This window comes from Lolium perenne, chromosome 7 (assembly GCF_019359855.2).
Source record: "Lolium perenne isolate Kyuss_39 chromosome 7, Kyuss_2.0, whole genome shotgun sequence".
NCBI classification, from domain to species: Eukaryota; Viridiplantae; Streptophyta; class Magnoliopsida; order Poales; family Poaceae; genus Lolium; species Lolium perenne.
The window spans coordinates 262871838-262877044 of record NC_067250.2 but is presented as its reverse complement, the minus strand read 5'-3'; the positions used below and the strand labels follow the sequence as shown (position 1 = coordinate 262877044).

The window sequence follows — 5207 nt, the reverse complement described above, 5'->3', positions numbered from 1 at the left end:
GCAATACAGCTCACTAGGAATTGGATGGTTCGGGTGGTCACTTCGACAGCATCACGAATCAGGCATCACAGCCCGTCCACTCATGAGCGGCCAAAAATAAATAAAGCTGTGTTGTTCTCTTGAGTGCCCTACTTTTGGGGTTCTTTTGTGGTAGCTCAAGTTTTCGGCCATCTTATGGTCCAAACCAATTCATACCACAGTCGAAAATTGAAGTGGTATGTTAGCAAATTTTTGCACCTCAGAGAAAAAAAATAGATGGGCCTAGCTCAATAGACAGGACCAGCCCGAGGGCTTCGCCAATTCCTCCCCTAGATTAGGTCTTTTGGGTTGATTTGTACGGCGTGGTGTTGGTCCTTCTTGGGGATATTGTACATACAAATTTTCTTTATCTATCAATGCATCTATCTATCAATGCATCGAAACGCAAGGCTTTTGCGTTTTCGCGAAAAAAATAGATTGGTCCAACACCACATTGTTGATTCGGAATTTTTGTTATTCAGTAAACACATTTTGTTACTTCACTTTATTTGTAACAAAATTTGTCATTTTCGGGAGTAACAAAATTTGCTAGTGATAGCCAACCCAGGAATCATATATATATATAGAAACTCTATTAAACACCTGGGTGTAGAATAAATTATTCTGCTCCCAGGTCGGTAGACCGAGCCGGACCAGACAATGCTCTACCGAACCAGTTAAGCCAAACCCAATTAATCTCTAGCGTCCCACCCCGGCTGCTGTAAATTATTGCTTTTTTTTTTTTTATGACGACGGTTCCTCCCCAAATTTCTGCCCGTGGGCTAGTAGCAGCTTATCCTACCACAGTCTAATCGAGCGCATCGTGTGCAGCAGGCGGTTCAAGAATTTTTGGGAGCGACTGCTCTTGCGATTGCGGCGGCCGGGAAGACGCCGAGGCCGGTGATTACGGCGGCGGCGAGCTGCTGCAGCAAGATCGCGGTGGGCGGCGAGCAGCTTCAGCAAGATCGCGGTGGGTGGCGGGCGGCGGGCGGCTTCAGCAAGATCGCGGCCTTCGCGGGGAGTGGCTGTAGCTGGAGATCTCCCCGGCGGCGAGCGGCTACATCTGGGGATATGGGCGGCTTGAGCCGTGGTGAGCGATTGGCCGCGTTGGTGCCTACGCGAGCGGCCGGTGGCCTAGGCAGCATTGTGGTGGACTCCGCGGCGTACGGAACTCATTTAGCATCGGTGGTGTCTGCGAGTGGCACAGAGTTGCATCAGCGACATGGTGATCCGAGCAGCTTTGGCAGTGCTGCGGGCGTAGCATGCCGGCCAGCCGGTGGGCTTCGACCTCAAGGTAAAGTGTGGTGCTATATCCTTTTTTTCTTTAGCCAGCAGCAGTGTCGCAGTTTCCACCGGTTGAATCAATAAAAAGAAGTACTACTACTGTTCTTCTATCACCAGCAATGGCTCATACGGATCTGTCAATAGTGTGTAGGATTCAGAAATTTATGGCACGGTTAGCCTCTGTAACCTGTTCTTGCTGGTCAAACTAATGTTGGTACTTGAGTTGAGTTGATCTAGTTTTTGACTGATCCTTCTCATGTGGGATATTTTGCAATTTGTACTGGCGACTAGCTCATAAGTAGAATTACTTAATTACTGATGGTTGTCTTTGCACTCACAAAAATACACAGTTTAGTTATTCTCTGCCATGGGCAGTGCAAAGTGTAAAGATTCGGTGTGTTACTCAGCACTCAGTGTTGCCTACACGATGGGCCTGATATTGCCTCCAACTCAGGGAAATATACACAAACATTGCCCATATATGCCACTGAACAAAGGAGGTAATATCCTATTGTGAAGCTGCATCTATGCTAAAAAAGTGTTTGCATCAAGAAAGAAAATGTTTGGTAACACTGTAAGCAACATAGTATGTCATCAAAAAAGGTCTAATTCCTTGTGACTGCCACCGGAATCAACCTACATGGTTTTACAAGAATTTTAACTGTGATAGCAAAGCCAACATGATTTTGTAGATATGATTCATCGTTCAAATAGCAGCAAGTATGGGGTTGAAAGTAGACTCTCAAAAGAATGCTGAAATACGACTTCAGCAATCAAATTCTGCATGTTGTTAGTACACATTTATTTTTCACATGATCTTTTCTGTTTACAACTATCATTCAAGAACTTTCGTTATTGCTGCTATGATATATAATCTTTTTCCACTCGAAGATGACTATCATATAATGGAGTCATCAAGATAAGTCGAATATGAATTTATGAACTTGATTTGTAGACTCTATGCATGAATAAATTAGTTAATCTGCAACTGTGGAAACGAATCAGTGGCTATAGAATCGTGTTGTTATCTCCTTTTTCTTAATCATATTATTTCTCATTGTAATTTACATTTACAGTAGCTGGGAATTTTTATGCAATCACATGCAATGGTGGCAAGCGGAAGCTGTGCAGGGCATGATGGTGGGCTTCGGCTTCATTGTGAGGAGCCTATGCTTGTTGTTGCCATTGGATTTTTCCTCCCATAGTCCCACCTCTGTGCTCCTTTATGTGTAACTTTGAATGCTTATCGGCTTATTGATTCATTTCAGGATTAGAAGCTTAATTGAATTCTAAATCATTAGAAGAGTGCCTCCTGGATGATTTCCTTAGTGATGCAGCGTGATTGCAATCAAAAGGTCAAACTTCCCTCCATATTGTTTACATGGCCGGATGTACATAAAACTTTTGTCTCCGAAAGGTAGGCATTTGTCTCCAACTAGTGATGATTATTGATGTGGTTTGTTCGAACAGAAGCACTGTTGATTCCTTAGCTAAATTTTCTTATCATGTAGATCCAGGTGATACCCCATCATATCATCTCTATCTAGCTCTATATAGTTTGTGTATAGCTTTACAATCCCATCAATTAATTTATGTAGGGTACCAATTGATTTATAAATTCAATGAACATTCCGGAGGAGTGCAGCTAGGATGATGGCCTTTGTCCCTACGGCATGATTAGAAATAAAAGGTTGAACTTTTGTGCATCGTGTTTATTTTCTTTTGGTACTTCTTTGGACAAATGGCATTCATCCTCATCCCATCTGCATTCTTCTATGTGTTTCTTTACATTGATTTGTCGAATAGAAAGTGGCAAGAAGATTACACTTTAGGGGATTATAACATTAGTCTTCTTTGCTTTTGAAGTAGGTTGGAACTTTATTTTTAGTTAGTTATTCTTTGGCCACATCTGATTCATTTTTCTGATCGATTGTTCTCGATATAACATTATGCATTCCATTCTCATGGACCGTAAGTGCTAACTTGATAGAATAACACAATGAGACATAGTATTCTAATATTGGGTTAGACGCTGAGGAGGATTCATATGTCTTTTGCGACAAATATTTACGGGAAAAGGGTTTTCTGTTTGTTCATCCATTGCATCGGTTGCTTAGTAGCTCTTTGCCTTATTATGCGAGAGGGAGCTGATATACACGGTGATTTAATTGTTCAAGCTGTGGATTGTGTTGTTGTGCGGCTATTTCTCAAGCCAGAGTCGAGTGAGCCTTTTTGAGCTAAGGTTCATTATCGTTTTTCATCTGGCAATTTTTGACTTTTTTGTAGCTTCTCAAGATTATGAGCTCATTTATCCAGGACAATAAGCTTATTATTAACTGAATTCTGAATCCATATGTACATGTCTTCACGTGCATCATAGTCCATAGATTTTTTTGGTTACAAAGAACGAAATCATGTGTAAGACTCTTTACATATTTTATCGATCCATTTATTCGTGATTGGAAGCTTGGATTCTGATTTTTGTAGTTCAGGAGTAGCTAGCTCCCATGTGTTGTTGTATTTAAATATTTTTTCAATAGTAGCATATGGTCCAGTTTAAATAATATAGGTACAATCTCTGCATCTTATAACTGTAATTACTTGTTGCTAATTGTCTTGCTTTTTCAGGTGTTTAATGTGTTCGATTCCAGAAACTCGACGAGCTGAATATATTAAGGTTATTACAACTTATCCTCCTTCGGGTGTTTGGAAGTTTCTGTTGACTTTGAATTGTCCCATGCTTTGTATATAACACACCCCCTTTTGGAATGCTATCAGCAGACGGCGATCTCTTTTTTTTTGTTTCTGTTTCTTAGCTTTGCACCTGGATGCTCGCCCCCTGTTTTCGTTATCTCCATGGTAATGAAAATCGATCCCCTCATGGATCGCTTGAAAAAAATTAAGGTTATTACAGGGAACTACCCCTTTGTGGCCACTGTGGAGATACCCTAGGTAATGAAACTCCATAATTTTTCTGTTCCTAGCTGAAAAGGTTTTTGTTACAGGAAAGGTTTTCCTGTGTATGCAGGCTCTTATAGTCGAATTCCTTGGCAATTTCACTTCAGCAGTCACGCTAAGCTGGCAGTAGCAGCTGTGCTTCGTACCAGTTGGTCTTGCTCTTTCTAGGTGAAGTTCTCCTCTGTTAATAAAATATGACAGCTCTTTCTATGATTATAGGATGTGACTCTTTCTATAATGAAGAAGATAATTTTTTTGTCACATCAGAATTTTATTTAAGTTTCTTCTTTTAAAATACATCAGTTACTTGATGTGTTATCTTTTTTCCTTGTGTAGCACTCTTGCGAAAGTATATCACTGTTCCAATGCCTTCTCGGATATCTTGTTGCCATCTTGGCGTGTAAGAAGCAGGGATATATTTGACATTGTATTTGACCCACTGCCTGCTGCGTGGCTTCCCATCCTCTGAACATCAAATGAAGTGACATAAAGTCAGGATCAACGACATTATGAGGGATTATTGTGCCTCATGCATGAGCTATGTTTGAATTGTGTATGCACTAGGCTTCACATGTAATTAATTGGTCTACACAAATATTATGTGTATGCCTTTCTTATTAAATCTCTGATACACAAGGCTGTCATAAGTTGCTATGATTTTATGGCGCGTGATTTTGCATCCACATTAAGCCTTTTTATGACACTATTTTTAATAGTGTGTAATCAGGCAGGCAAATTTTTACAAGCGCATTACTGTTGTTACATTGGAACATCCATTAGTTCTTAAGTTGTTTTGTTAAAAGAAAAAATCTTACGTTGTTGGTTGGCCTCGCGCCAGATGAATTAATGGAGTTGTTCCAGTCTTACGTTGCCATCACATTTCTTACGTGAGCTGACGAATTTTCATACATTACATTGGTCGTTACGGAAATAATAGCTCACGTGGC

The 5207-nt window shown here is 40.6% G+C and overlaps 1 long non-coding RNA gene across 3 annotated transcripts; it reads left to right on the top strand.

Moving 5' to 3' along the window:
• Positions 1 to 754: 754 nt before the first annotated feature.
• On the top strand, positions 755 to 4932 carry LOC127312982 (uncharacterized). Of its 3 annotated transcripts, XR_007858716.2 has the most exons (8): positions 756 to 1312; positions 2379 to 2460; positions 2571 to 2719; positions 2901 to 2992; positions 3931 to 3979; positions 4084 to 4254; positions 4331 to 4428; positions 4597 to 4932. It is a non-coding gene; the product is annotated as an uncharacterized lncRNA (long non-coding RNA). The 3 variants fall into 3 exon arrangements; XR_007858714.2 differs by having other exon boundaries at positions 755 to 1312; positions 3931 to 4254; XR_007858715.2 differs by lacking the exon at positions 2901 to 2992 and having other exon boundaries at positions 3931 to 4254.
• Positions 4933 to 5207: the final 275 nt, after the last annotated feature.